We start from the raw sequence: 15,168 nt of genomic DNA on the forward strand, positions 1-15,168 counted from the left end.
TACACTATTCATATTCAACATCACTATTTTATTTTAGGTTATCCTAATGAAATTAAAAAGATAATGTAATTGATCACAATCCAATTAATAAGAACATCAATTGATACTTAAATACATTTTCAAAATATATATAGTTAATGGTTTAAAACCTTATGATTCTCATGTGCTTCTTACACACAAAAAAAAAAATGTTCATAAGACAATAGCGCAAGTAATCATCCTTTATGGTAAAGAGTGTTCAGAAATTATGAAACACCAAAAATAATGTGGCAGAAAAGAAATGCTAAGATGAATATGTGTGTTGCAAAAAATTCAACAGGATGTTCATCGGCATATTCTATTCGTCTTATCAACACCAAATAATTTAGATTATCAATTTATTTGTTTAATTTGTTGTTATTTTCTTCTATTTTTCTAATGAACAAACTCAACGTTGCACTTGTGTTATTGCCCGAGCAAAAAAGATCTGGAAAAATAGTTAGGGCAACAAACAACCGTCTTTAATTAATGTATTCCAAAATAGATCTTTAAACTTCATATTCACGGTGCTTCAACAAAAGAGTACAAGAAGACATTCAGCTGCAACTAAAAAGTCAATCGACATTTTCAGTTTAGCAAGTTTGAAGGGAAAAACCACAATTGAATGCTATGCTTTCTAGCTAGGAAATCGGAAATTGAGAAAATGCATATCTACTATCAATAGTAACGTAAGTTACTCTCCAATCTGTCTTGGCATAGTATGAACATGGCAAGTTCTTTCCTCTGATGGGATTATAGTTATAAGAATGTTGGCTGTTTGGATAAATTTTTGCAAGTGTTTTTTTATTTATCCTAGTCATTTCTATAATTAATCAATTTGAAGAGTTGAATATCTTATTTAAAAAATAACAAAAACCATGATAATTGCAATTTAAATTAAAAAAAAGTTATTACTGTAATAAAGAGCATAAATTTGATCAACAAGAAAAAATGAAATAGCCTCAATAAATCAGAGCTGGTATACACTAGGAGCCGTTGATAATATTCTGTTTAGTTAATTTATAAAAGATAGATATTATATTATAAAAAGAAAATATTGAAGATAAAAAAGGAGAAGATAGTGTTTATCAAGCAAATATAACTAGGAGTCTAGGACAATTGAAAATAATAACATAAAACAAAGTCACTTAGAAGTACCACAACATGACTAGAAAACCAGTAATAAATTGTCTTAAATCATAAATCTCTTTAGTCAAAAAGATGCAACAAAGTATATATATATATATATATATATATATATAGATAGAGATGATTTATCAGCTATCGGCGATCAACTTATATAGCAAGTTACATCCAAATCTTTTAAATTATTTTTGATTATGTTAAATAGAATTTTATTTGATATCCAACTGTTCCTCTTAGCTCAAATCTTCAAGTCCAATCTATTCAAGTGTAACTACGTAGAATCTATCTTTGAACATATAGCAAGTTACATCCAAATCTTTTAAATTGTTTTTGATTATGTTAAATAGAATTTTATTTGATCTCCATCTGTTCCTCTCAAATCTTCAAGTCCAACGTAGAATCTATCTTTGAACATATTCATATCATATTAACCTCTTTTCTATTATTTTATTGCTCAATTGTTCAAGTAGTATTAATTGCATGGCAATCTCATTGTTTGTATAAAGGTTGGCAAATCTTTTCTTTATAACAGTATATAAGAATAACATTGCAAAATGAACATAGCATCTGGCATGCATCTAATAGATTATATGTGAATAATATGTAGATGCTAATCTTCTTCTCCAAATCAATATATCTAATGCTTTGTTAAACTAAATCATGCACAAGAGGAAGTTTCACGTTGAACCATAACTTTCATTATGCATTTGTGACCAATGCTACAGTAAAAAATCCAGAGTAGGTTAGCAAGAGATCAAACTTAGCAAAAAAACTGAAATATCTAACTATGTTTGGAAGGACAAGGATCTCCTTTTTACAATAAAACTAAAGCCACCCTGTTTTTACATGCTAATTCTCATATATCATATGAACCTTTTTTTTAAAGAAAAAAACAGAATAAGTGATGATGGCAAGCAAATCCGAGAGGTTATGTAAATAAGCAAAATATCCCAGGCTTTTATTCCTTGAGAGGTTACGTACAATCCATATAAGTATCCCAGGCTTTTATTCCTTGAGAGGTTACGTACAATCCATATAAGTATCCCAGGCTTTTATTCCTTGATGCAAAATACTGGGGGATTAAGTTTATGTGAACCCCTTCAATAAGCATAAAGGGGAGAGTTTAAATTTTCACGAATAGTGTGTCTATAATTAGGTCAATGTGTTTATATTCGTTGGTACTCATCACCACAGTCACCTATTACTTTAAGCAGATCCCTCCCATTTGATGATACTTCGCTGATGCTGTTCATGTCTTCTTCATCCAATACAAGTGATAATATCGCGTTGGTGTCATGAATGTGCTCCGATAGGCCAAGCCTAACACCTATCATGGATCCAGCGACTGATGGCTGCAAGCGTAAACAAGAACATATCATGCGAATCAGATGAACAATTCAACATGATCTTCCACAGTGTATATCCTTTTTATCAACAGAGATGAGATCGATTGCTTCCAGTATCAGAAGTATATACATTGATGTCATTACCTGATTTAGTATGTAACGCACAGCGACAGTAGGAATTGAGACCCCATGTTTAGAAGCCACTTTCTTCAAAGTTCGAAGCAAAGTTTGGAACAGACTCCATCCTCCCCAAGCATCGACCATCTATCACATATCCAAGAAAATATGCATTCAATAATTTCTGAATCATTGAAAACCTTTTCACCCTTCACATAGAAAGGTGCTTATATATCAACCACCACATTCGCCAAACATACCCTTTTGTACTTTTGCAAAGATGGTGTATTCAAAGGAGGACCAGCAAAAGGAATTGACACATTAGTATCCAGAAATTTCTCTGATAGAAGACCACCCATTACAGTCCCATATCTGCACCAAATTGTTCGAGTAATATAAGAATGCAAGTGAGAAAACGAGAGACGTTATGAGTTTCACGCCAGTTAGTTGACAAAGTTCAGCCATTCTCTGCTGAGGGCGCATGTCCACCACAGCATGTTGCACCTGAAAACATTCCAGATACTTGTATCTCAAACTACTGAGAAATTTGTTTAGATTTATCAAAATAAACAAATGTTGTTTCATTGAGCCTTGTTCTTCACTAATTCATTCTAAATTGTTTACCTGGTTGCTAACTACTGGTATTCCATTTTCCAATATTGTGTGCAAGCGTTCAGTATCAAAATTTGTCAAGGCAATGGTTTTAATTTTACTTACAAAACAGTCAACATCGGGGCATATGAAAGTCAGAAAGTTAACAACTTTCAATTAGTCATAGCAAAGAAAAGTCTCCAGAATAGGTTACAAGTGAAAGAAAAAAGGTAAAGGAAGCATAAAGAAATTTGATCCTACCTTCTTCCTTAAGGTCGGTTAGATGTTTTAGAGCATCAAGATACCCAGGGTTAGAGTAATCCCACCTGTCTTACAAAAAAAGTACAGGCAAATCAAACTTTGTGGCGGCATCAGACAAAGAATAAAGTGGTCTTTCAAAGAAAAGGGATGATCAAGTATGAACTACTAAATGACTAGTTAGTGACTATAATGCAAAATAAATGAGAATATCAATATTTCGAATAACAACAAATCGCTGGTCCCAATAGTTTACCACCATATTTTATATAAAACTTTGATTAAGGGGAGACTGTACATTTAATTGTTAAAGGAAGAAGGTTGTACCAGTGAAATTGAAGCATGTCAAGGCAAGAAACATCCATCCTCTTCCGTGAGATGTTGATGTTCTCTCGCACATAGCTGCTTGTTATTTTGACTGGAGGAGGTACCCATTTGGTGAGCCTGTGGCAAAATGATCCCTGAGTCACAATATGTAAACAAACATTGCAACTCCAGCATGGAGATTTTTACTGTTGATTGTGAAGACATACATATTCATAACATGAAGTAGGAACGAGGATCTGATAGTAAGATACCTAAGTCTATCTTTTTGACAGAAAATATGAAGGCAGAGGATCCATTGCACAATCTGAAAATGTGTCACATTACATCCAGAAAAGTTCCTCATGACATACTTGGTTATAAAAATAGCTATTGGATTTCTAATAAATTATGATGGAACAACTCTCATCTTTGGTTCAAAAGATAGCGCTAACAATTCCAATTCTGACACGAAACCTAATTATTTCATTTTAGTACAGAATTGCTTGAGCTTATGCCTAAATGGCTTATAGCTCTCAAATCTATGAAATATTCTTCATAGTCATATATGTCTCCTACCTATTATTTGCCTGCAAAAATAGAGGAATGAGAATGGAATATCTATTCTATTCCTTGAACCAAACTATGTGTATATTCCTATTCCGTTTATATTTCATTCCTCAAGAATAACTATTATATTCCCCGTCAATTCCATTTTGTGAGCCAAACATGGTGTAAGAATTGCATACAAGGTTTACACAAAATTCTTCAGTTGTCAACTAACAATTTAATTCCCTCAAAGAATGAATTCAGTGGTAAGTAAAAGACTAACAGTCATACACAGGATCCTTTTACTCCCTAAAAGATTCTTCCAATCATGCATCCAACTCTAAAATAGAGAGAGTTTAGAAAGCCAATCATACAATAAATTTCAAACACTGGAAGAGAGTGTGCTCACCTCTAACCTCCTCAAGAAGTTCCGGCGGACGTTCCGGCGAACCCTGTTGATAAAAATACCATACAAATCCTCGGCAGGCCCATCTGCCGACCAAAAAAAAATCAAGATACAATTTTTTTTATCACAAAATCTATTAGGCAACATATACTGTCGCTCATGAGGAAAAAACGAGCTCATCGGCGAGGGTTTACAGTGGTCGGACATGTCGAAGGTGGAGAGGCCGGCGTCCGCGTAGCGGAGCATGGCCTCGACGGCGTCGTCGCGGTCGATCGGGCCCCACCCACCGCTGGTCTGCCACATTCCGTTGAGAACGCGGCATATGACCAGCTCGTCCCCTCCGTTCTTCACCGTCGCGACCCTCCCGCCCGTCTTCTCGCCCTCCGCGGCGGTGCTCACACAGCGGATGGCGGAGTTCTTCCGGATCGACAATAACGAAGCCGAGGAGGAGGCGCCGCATTGGATAAGCGAGAGGGAGCGGGTCGTTGCCGTTGCTGTTGCCGTCGCCGCCGTAGCGGCGGACATGTACACCGCCATCGCGAGTGAAGTAGAAGAGGAGCGGAGAGGGTATCGAACGGGAGAGCAGACACCATCCATCAGATGAGTAGAGAATTTATAAATAGAGAATTTAATCCATTATTTTCACACACATCTTCTCTATTTTTATTTTCAATTTCACATTTTCTCTATTCTTATTTTCAATTTCACATCTTCTACACGTTTTTGACATCCTGTCTTCATTTCTACGCACTTTTATTTCCAAATTTCAACTATAATGAAAGGAGATAGTGGAGGTTCATCATTTTGACCCCAGAGAGGAAAGAAAATAATGAATCCGCACGATGACCCCAACATTCAATCTATCGATGATGAGACCAGACACCTGAATTTGACACCCGAAATCCAAGGAAGTACTGATATAATTATTTCTAAGGTTAAGAAATTTCTCCTCTAAAATCTTCTATTTTCACTAAATATTTTGAGAATGTCATTTTTCCATCAGGAGAATTGCGTGCAAAATGTAAGCATTATAATATTTCCTACATATTTCAAGATAACGACAAGTATAAGTTGTTGAAACAACACGTAGAAATGAAGCACCCGATGAAATATGGAGTCGACCATTCTCAAACATAATTATCTAAATTTTTTCAACTAGTGGTAGTAGTGATTTTGATTTATTTTTATATTCTGATAATAAACTTATTTTCGTAAAACATCTTTCTTTTAGTTTTGAATCTAAATGTAAAGATTTTTGATTTTTTTATAAAGAATCTCTTAATGGTGGCCGACCACATAAAAAATAAAAGGAGTTTATTTTAAAATCTTTCCTTACGTGGAAGCCATGGTTTTAAAAGAGAGTTTAAAATTTAAATCTTTCCTTTTATAGCTTTCTACAAAAGATTAAGAGAAAAGTTTGATATCTTTCCTTATTTGTAGTTAAAAGGAAGATTTTAATTTTTGATAAAACTTTTCCTTTTTGTAACCAACCTCATTATTTTAAAAGAGAGTTTTAAAATTTAAATCTTTCCTTTTATAGCTTTCTACAAAAGATTAGTAGAAATATTTGATATCTTCACTTATTTGTTGTTAAAAGGAATATTTTAATTTTGGAGAAAACTTTCCTTTTTTAATCATCCACATGTTTTAATAGAGAGATTTTAATTTATAAAAGTTTCCTTTTATAACCAACCATGAAGGGAATTTTTAAAAGAGAAATTTTTATTTTAAAAATTTTCGGAAACAAATTAGGAAGTTTTAATTTTGTGTTTAAAACTTTCCTTGGTTGGAGGAGTTGTAGGGGTCGGCCACATTAATAGAATAAAAGAATTTTTAATTAAATTTTCCTTTCATTGGCAAGGAAATTAAGGAAGTTTTAATTAAAACTTTCCTTATTTGTCAAGACCAAGGAATATAAAAGAAAGGGTAGAGATGTCTCACCTCATAACAAGACTTCTATTATTCCTCTCCTCAATTTCTTGGTGGTGGTCGACCCTCATCTTCTTCCTCTTCTCATTTTCTTCTTCTTTGGTGGCCGGCGGCATCAACTCTCAAGGAACTTGTTGGTGGCCAGACTTTGCTTGGAGAAGAAGTAGAGAAAGGAGACTTTGTTTCTTAGCATCCCTTGGAGCTTGGTTGGTGGCCGAAGTTCTTCATCTCTAGGAGATTGTTGATGGCCGAAACTTGCAAGGAGAAGAAGGAGACTTGGGTGGATTCTTGTCTCGGTAGATCGTCGTCCACACGACATCCGAGATAAAAAGAGGAATACGATAGAAGATCGTGAGGTTTATTAGCTACAAAGAAAGGTATAACTAGTTGTCTTGTTCTGCATCATATTAGTTTTCTTTGTATGGATTTTAAAATACCAAACACAAGAGACTAACGATTCTAGGTTTCGAATTTATGATTCGAGTTTGTGTTTCTTTTATTTTTCGATCTTGTGATTCGATTGTTCTTAATGGTTAAACCTAGGGTTACTATAAGGAGATTAAATATTGAATTTCATTGAAAGGCTTTGTATAGGAAGTGGTGGATGATCCCATACCCAAGAAGGCCTAATGTCTTGCCATGTTTAACCTGGAAGCCGATATCTGAAATAAATATTTAATCGAATTTGTAACATGGGTGGATTTGGATTAATAATGTTAAGCATCGTTTGCGATCCAAGTCTAAACTTCTAAGAACAGATAAGTTGAATTTGGAATCAATAATGTTAAGTTCTGTTTGCGATTCCAAATTTAATTTCTAAAGAACACAATAGGTTGTTAGGAAAGGTTCAAGACTTATACAAAATTTTTATACAGAGGAACCGATACGATATTCCAAGTAGCAACCAACAATTGGTATTAGAGCTAGGGTTTGCCTCTGTGTGTTTGGTTTTCAGTTTAATCATGCACATGTCATACATATTTTAGGCAGAATAATAGTAGGATGTGCAAATAGATTTAACTCTTTGGTTACAGACATCCTAGATCCAACTATTATGGCCCTAATATGATTGTGTGTAATTAGACCCTCAGATATGTCGAGGGTATTTTATATGTGTGCATGATTGTATGTATTAAATACAGCAGGAGCTGTATTAGTTTTAGGATTTTATATTTTTGTTTCGATCTAGATTAAATGTACATTCCTTTGTGGAATATATGATCGATATATGTAAAATTCTATTTTTGTCGCGGATCGTATCCTTGCGAGGCGTGGTACTATTTATGGACCAGAGGCGCAGCGGAAAAAGAAGCAAGATAGATGCGGCGACTAGACTCGATTGCGGTGGCTAAAGATTTGGCAGCACACGGAGGACAGTGATGGAAAAGGTCATAATAGTTGGAAAATTATTTTTCCATATTTATTGCTTTATTTGCTGCGATGTGTGTGTGTGCATGGTTAAAATTCCTCACCTTAAATAACTAAGTGGGAGAGAGATTAGTAAATAAATTCCACGGTCTCCATTACTGGTTTGTAAGTGATGCAACAAACTTGCGTGTTGGCTCTGAGTACCTCCCTCCAGAACGGATGAGTTTGTTTGCGGATTACTAGATCAAACTCCCTTTATGGATGGTTATAGGAAATTATTTAGAAGCTTGTGATATTCTCCAACTGAAGGGACACAATCCTATTTAATGGACTAAGTATCAAGTAATGGTATACACTTAGACACATTTAATAGTATTCTCCCCAACGAAGTCACTACTATTATTTGTGTGATCAAAAGAAAACCAACTATTAATTTTATTTGTCATAAAGTTAGGATTACAAGATAATAAAATTAATGGGTAAACCCTCTTACAAATGTTGAATTTGTATACGTCCACACTAACGTGGCATGCAATATTCACGGTGTTTTGAGGTGTTGGTAAATTTAAATAGTATTGTTTGAGAAATCAATATTATTCTAAATTTAGAGTCTTGACTAAAGTTTATTTTGTGATTCCTAGGATGACTTTCAACCCACTGGCTATTATATTGAAAGAGAACAAACTTATTGGTCTCAACTACATAGATTGAAAAAGAAACCTGGACATTGTCTTAACTACCGAAGGCTATAAGTTTATACTGATAAAGGTCTGCCCTAATGTGCCTAATAGTTCTAGTACACGGCTATCATAAATCTTCAAAATTTCCAAGGTTTTGGAAATTCTATGAATCATCTGAATTATGCCCCTCAAGGTCCATATCAACCGCTTCCAGCCGAATATTGGCAAAACATGAGTCATCCGTATTTCACACTGTCGGTTGTTCATGGATATGGTACCCCGCACACAACTGGTATGTCTTTCACTCCTTTGATGTCGAATGAACTTGCAACTCCAACTTTTTCCCCAGAGACTCAACTTTCCGACCGTGAATCTCTAATTAAGGTGGTCAATTTAGAAAAGGCGGTTTCAAATGCTGAGGGTACAAGAAAGCGTTCAAGTTGGACAAAGGTTGAAGACGAGGTCTTAGCGAGAAGTTTTGTCACTATCAGTGATGATCCAATAATCGGCAATGATTAAAAGGCGGATGCTTTTTGGGGACTGGTTGCAAGCTACTACAATGAAAATCTTCCCCTAGGTTCAAGCACCAGAAGTGCAAATGTTATACGATCACATTGGCACAATACAATCCAAAAGAAGGTATATCGATTCAACGCAAATTACAATAGTATTTATAGTTCATATCGAAGTGGTCACAGTAATGAAGATATATTGCGGTTTGCGTACGAAAAATATCTATCCAAAAATAATGATGTTGCATTCAATCTCGAACATGTGTGGAGAATTGTCAAAGACTGTCCAATGTTTACTCCACAGTCCGCTGATCACTTTGTGGCCACAAAGAAGACGAGGATCTCATAGTCGGGAGCAAGCAACACCTCCTCCAACCAAGATGTTAGTATAGATCACGATTATGAAGATACTCATCCAATGGGGCAAAAGGCAGCAAAAAGAAAGGGAAAAGACAAAGTAAAATCGACCATGGAGGATCTGACAGTAAACTACAACAATATTATCACAAAGTTCACTGAGTACACAAGCGTGAAGGAAAAGATGTTGAACGGGCATTTGAGGTGCTACAATCTCGATGGGCAATTGTCAGAGGTCCAGCTCGGTATTGGTATAGGAAAAAGTTAAAACAAATCATGTTAGCATGCATTATTTTGCATAATATGATTGTTGAGGATGAGGGAGGTCACGTGACAAATTGGTACAACGAAGAAGGTGACGAACCCGCACAACCTATCCATGGCACAAACCAAGGATTTCAGGATAATCTTCGAACAAATTCTGAGCTACGTGACACTCAAGTTCATCACCAACTTCGCGCCGACTTAGTTGAGCATATCTGGGGGTAATACAACTGTTAGAGTGTATACTAAAAGCCTAGCTTTTGTAAACATTTATTTTTTGAAATAAAAGAATCACATTTGGTTAATATTTATATTTATTTGTTAAATGTAATTGTTCAATTAATTTATATAGTAGATAACATGGAGTGTGGTGTCACACTCAGAAGATCATGTTGTTGGTTCTTTATAAATTATAAATAGTTGCTCGTGACTAAGATGGAAAGGAATAAGCCATTAGAATAGTTGTAGTGTAATTAAGTATTAGTTTATCTTGACTAATAAATTACACTGATACACTCTAAGTGTATTGAGTAGGACCATTTAGGTAAGTTCTTTTTGTACTGACTTAATAAAAGAATTAAACCTTAGTTATTATGGAAGTGTGCGCTCTTAATCCTAATATAATAACAAGCACATATATTTAATATTTATTTCTTTGACTTATCAAAGGGTGAGGTTTAGCTCGATAAATCAATATGCCCGATAAGTTGGGAAATGATATTACTTATAGTGTGTGTTGTTGATTATAGAAGAAATCTGTGTCCTAATTATCTAGGTTGAGAATGTCCCCAAGAGGAGCTCATAAGGATTGTCATGTTAAACCTTGCAGGTGGACTTAGTCCGACATGACAATGAAGTTGAGTGGTACTACTCTTGGAGCTAGATATTAATTAAGTGAGTTGTCAGTAACTTACTCAATTAGTGGACATTCGTTATCTTAAATACAAGGAGACTAACACACTCATAATAAGAATGAACCCATAATGTAATTTGGGATTGGTGCGGTAGTGCGATAATAACTCTCTAGTGGAATGAGTTATTATCGATGAACTTGAGTTGTGTGTTCGGGGCCAGCACGGGATACTCAAGCTCATCAGAAGGTCAAAACCAATTTCTCCTCTAGGTCCCTGTCGTAGCCTCATTATAGCCTCAAGTTCATCCAAATGTAAGACTCTTCTTGGTGTCCAAGAAGGGGGCCGGTCCAATGCTTGGTGACCAAGCAAGGGCCGGCCACATCCTCTTCTATAGGGGCCGGCCCTATTGCTTGGTGACCAAGCTAGTAGGGGCTTGCCACAATATTCAAATAAGGAGGGTTGTTTTTGAATTTTTAAAATCTTCTCTTTGTAGAAAACTATAAGTTTTAAAAGAGAGATTTTAATTTATAAAACTTTCTTTATTTGAATTAGGTCACATGAAAATTTAAAAGTTTTAAAATTTTCATTTTTTAACCATCCTCATGGTTTAAGAAAAAAAGGAAGATAAGTTTTAAAATTTAAATTTTCTATCATCATGTTAAAAAAAGAAATTTTATAAGAGAAGTTTTAAATTTTAAAACATGGTTTTAATTTTAGAACTTTCCTTTTTTAACTCCTACTTTAGGAAAGAGAGCTTGTAAATTTTATAAGAGGATTTCTTCTTGTAAAATTTTTTAAAAAATATATTTCCTTATTCTTGATGTGGTGGCCAACCACCTTGCTTGGAGCTTAAGCAAGGGGCCGACCAATTATAAAAAAATAAAATCATCATCAATTAAATTTGGTGATTGATTCAATCAAGAGGAAAGAAAAGAAAAAATTAAAAGGGAAAAATAAAAAATAGAAGAAGATTTTAATTTTTGTAAAAATTCTTCCCTTATTTGCCTTGGACAACTAATATAAAAGAAGGGGTGAGGAGGCTTTATGAGATACAACTCTTATTCTCTTGCTTGGAGACTCTCTTGGTGTGACCGACCCTCTCCCTTCTCTTTTCCCTTTTGCTCTGTTCTTCTTGGTGGTGGTGGTGGCCGGATTTTAGAAGAAGAGGAAGAAGCTTTTGGGTGGTGTTCATCTTGGAGAATCGTCGCCCACACGACGTCCAAGGCGAGGCGAGGAATACGACAGAAGATCTCGAGGTCATTAGCTTACAAAGAGAAGGTATAACTAGTAATTTTCTTCCGCATCATACTAGTTATTTTCTTTGTAAGAATTCTAAATACAAGAGACATTAGATCTAGTTTTTCGAATTAGTTTTTCGAGTTTGTGTTTTCTTCTTTTTCGAATTTGTGATTCGATTGTTCTTTTTGGTTAACCTAGAGTTATTTAAGGAAATTAAATATTAGCTTTCCTTAAAAGGCTTTGTCTAGGTGGTGGTGATTGCTCCCATATCCAAGAAGGTCATGTGCCTCACCATGCAGTCCTGGAAGTCAATTTTAGAAATTAATATTTAATGGAATTAATAACATAGGTGGATTTGAATCAATAGTGTTAAGTACCGCTTGCGATTCAAATCTAAACCATTAAGAACAGATAAGTTAAATTTGGAATCAATGATGTTAAGTTCCGTCTGCGATTCCTAATTTAACTTCTAAAGAACACAATAGGTTATTTAAGGAAATGTTCGATACTTGTACAAAAAATTTTGTACAGTGGAACCGGTACGTTTTCCTAGGACTAATCAACAACAACAACAATCCGTGAATTAATATTTCATATATTATTTTTATATGTAAGTTCAATTGTAATTTCGTTTTCCTAACATTATAATTTCGTTTTCTCACACACATATATTTTATTTAATAAATATATTTAAAAAATTAATATTATTTTTGAAAAATAATAAAATTATATTTTTAAACATAATATTATTATTAAAAAAATAATAATTATTTAAATATTTTAAAACATATTTAAAATATATTTATTTAATATGATATAGTTTTAAGATGAGTGAGTGGATGGTGGAGCCCATGAATAATGAGTATTAACGTTAAAAGGAATGTGGATGAAAGAAGAGTGTTGTTATAACGAATACGTAGCAGTGGACCTCATGCCTTTTGATGAGGTGGTGGGTGTTATAACGTTAGAGCATTGTGGATGCTCTAAGGTTTGGTCATATGAACTTGAGTAGGATTCAAAGACTAATAGCCGATGGACTCTTGGGTTCATTAGTGTTGGAAAACTTTCCAACTTGCGAATCCTGCTTGGAAGGTAAAATGACCAAGAGACCTTTTAAGGCCAAGGGGTATAGAGCCAAAGATGTGTTGGAACTGGTTCATTCTAATTTATGTGGTCCTATGTCTATCCAGGCAAGAGGTGGTTTCGAATATTTTGTCTCTTTATAGATGACTATTCGAGATATGGGTACATTTACTTGATGCACCGTAAGTCTGAATGCTTTGATAAGTTTAAAGAGTACAAGGTTGATGTGGAGAAACGCCATGGTAAAAGTATCAAGACACTACGGTCTGATCGTGGTGGCAAATACCTCTTTGGAGAGTTTAGGAATTACTTATCAGAGGCTAGGATTCAATCCCAATTGTCTGCACCTGGTACACCCCAACAGAATAGTATGACAGAACGAAGGAATAGGACTCTTATGGAAATGGCTAGATCGATGATGAGTTATTCATAATTACCAAATTCGTTTTGGAGATATGCTCTGGAAATAGCAAGTGTACAGTCTGAATATGGTACCTTCTAAATCAGTACCCTTTACTCCCATAGAATTGTGGAATGGGCGTAAGCCTAGTTTGAAACACATTCGAATTTAGGGTAGTACAGTACATATGCTGAAGGGAGACGCTGACAAGTTGGAATCGCGTACAGAAGTTTGTCTGTTTGTGGGATATCCTAAAGGAACGAAAGGTGGTTTGTTTTATAATTCTAAAAATCAAAAGATTATTGTTAGCACCAATGCTCGATTTTTAGAAGAAGATTATGTAATGAACCGGAAGCTCATAAATGAAATTGTTCTAGAAAAAATTAGAGAGGACACGTCTAGTCTAGTACCAATAGTGCAAGATGAAATATCACAAGAAACTGGAATACGTATCACAAATGATACACAACAATAGACAATACCTCGTCGTAGTGGAGGGTTGTTAGGCAACCTGAAAAATTTATGTTTTTGGGAGAGTCGTCGGACTTGATCCCAGGCAAACATGAACCTGCCCCCCGAACATATGACGAAGCACTCCAAGATAAAGATGCAACATCTTGGCAAAATGCAATGAATTCAGAAATAGAATCTATGTATTCTAACAAAGTATGGGAGTCAGTAGAATCATCAAATAGTGTAAAAGCTATTGGATGTAAATGGATCTACAAAAGGAAAAGAGGGGCAGACGGGAAGGTGAAAACCTTCAAAGCAAGACTTGTTGCGAAAGGGTATATTCAGAAAGAAGGAATCGATTATGAAGCAAATCCGATATGCACAAAACCCTAAGCTATGCTATACCAATCCACTAGTCCTAGAATAATAAGCAGACCACCATGCTCAATCACTAAATTGACCCTGCTTAAAAACCCTAAAACACCCTACCGCTAATACAAATAAGCAAGCCAACATCACTTTCGTTTAGTTGCTTTGCCATGACCATAATGACATTCGAGAACCCTAATCAACAACAAGCTACTGTAACAATCTCTCAAAAAAAATTAATTTAATTTTTTATATTAAATATTAAACTAATGAAAATAGATATGAAAAAGGTATAATTTTTAACGTTGCCGATCCAAGATATTTATAGAAGTTTCTCTATTCGCAGTGTTATTAATCTTAAGATGTAAGAGTAAAAAGAACGACAATACATATTTTTTATATAAAAAATAACTAAAAAATTACTAATAAGTATTTAAATTATTTTTAGTGTGAAACAAAAAGATATTAAGGTAATTTAATTGTGTGCTTCACAGAAATTAATTTTTAAAGGTTTAAATTTTTAATTAAATAGTAGGATAAATAGATACACTTTAATAGGCTATCATAGTTACCAGGTAATTTAAAAATAGTCATTTGGTAAATTGTGGAAAAATCTTGCATAGTTTTTTTTTATTATTAAATTTAAAATTGATAGATAGATGCATTTTAGAAAATTATTTTATTCTACATATATTTTATAAATAATCAAGTAATAGTTTTGGCCAACCTACTAGTCAAATTTATCAATTTTGACCCCAAAAAAAACCAAATAGTCAATTTTAATTTTAAAAATTATTTTACTCTTAAATTTATAAAATGCTTATATAATAGATTTTATGATAATTATTTCAAAACGAATTATTAAAAAAACATATAACATCTACTTTAATTTCCGTATCACTATATCTAAAATTTAAGATAAATAA

At 34.2% G+C, this 15,168-nt stretch overlaps 1 pseudogene; it reads right to left on the bottom strand.

Annotated features, from left to right (window-relative positions):
• Window positions 1-2,092: 2,092 nt before the first annotated feature.
• Window positions 2,093-5,319, bottom strand: LOC122015589 (annotated as a pseudogene).
• Between the last annotated feature and the right edge of the window lie 9,849 nt (window positions 5,320-15,168).

Source organism: Zingiber officinale, chromosome 8B, assembly GCF_018446385.1.
Source record: "Zingiber officinale cultivar Zhangliang chromosome 8B, Zo_v1.1, whole genome shotgun sequence".
Lineage (NCBI taxonomy): Eukaryota > Viridiplantae > Streptophyta > Magnoliopsida > Zingiberales > Zingiberaceae > Zingiber > Zingiber officinale.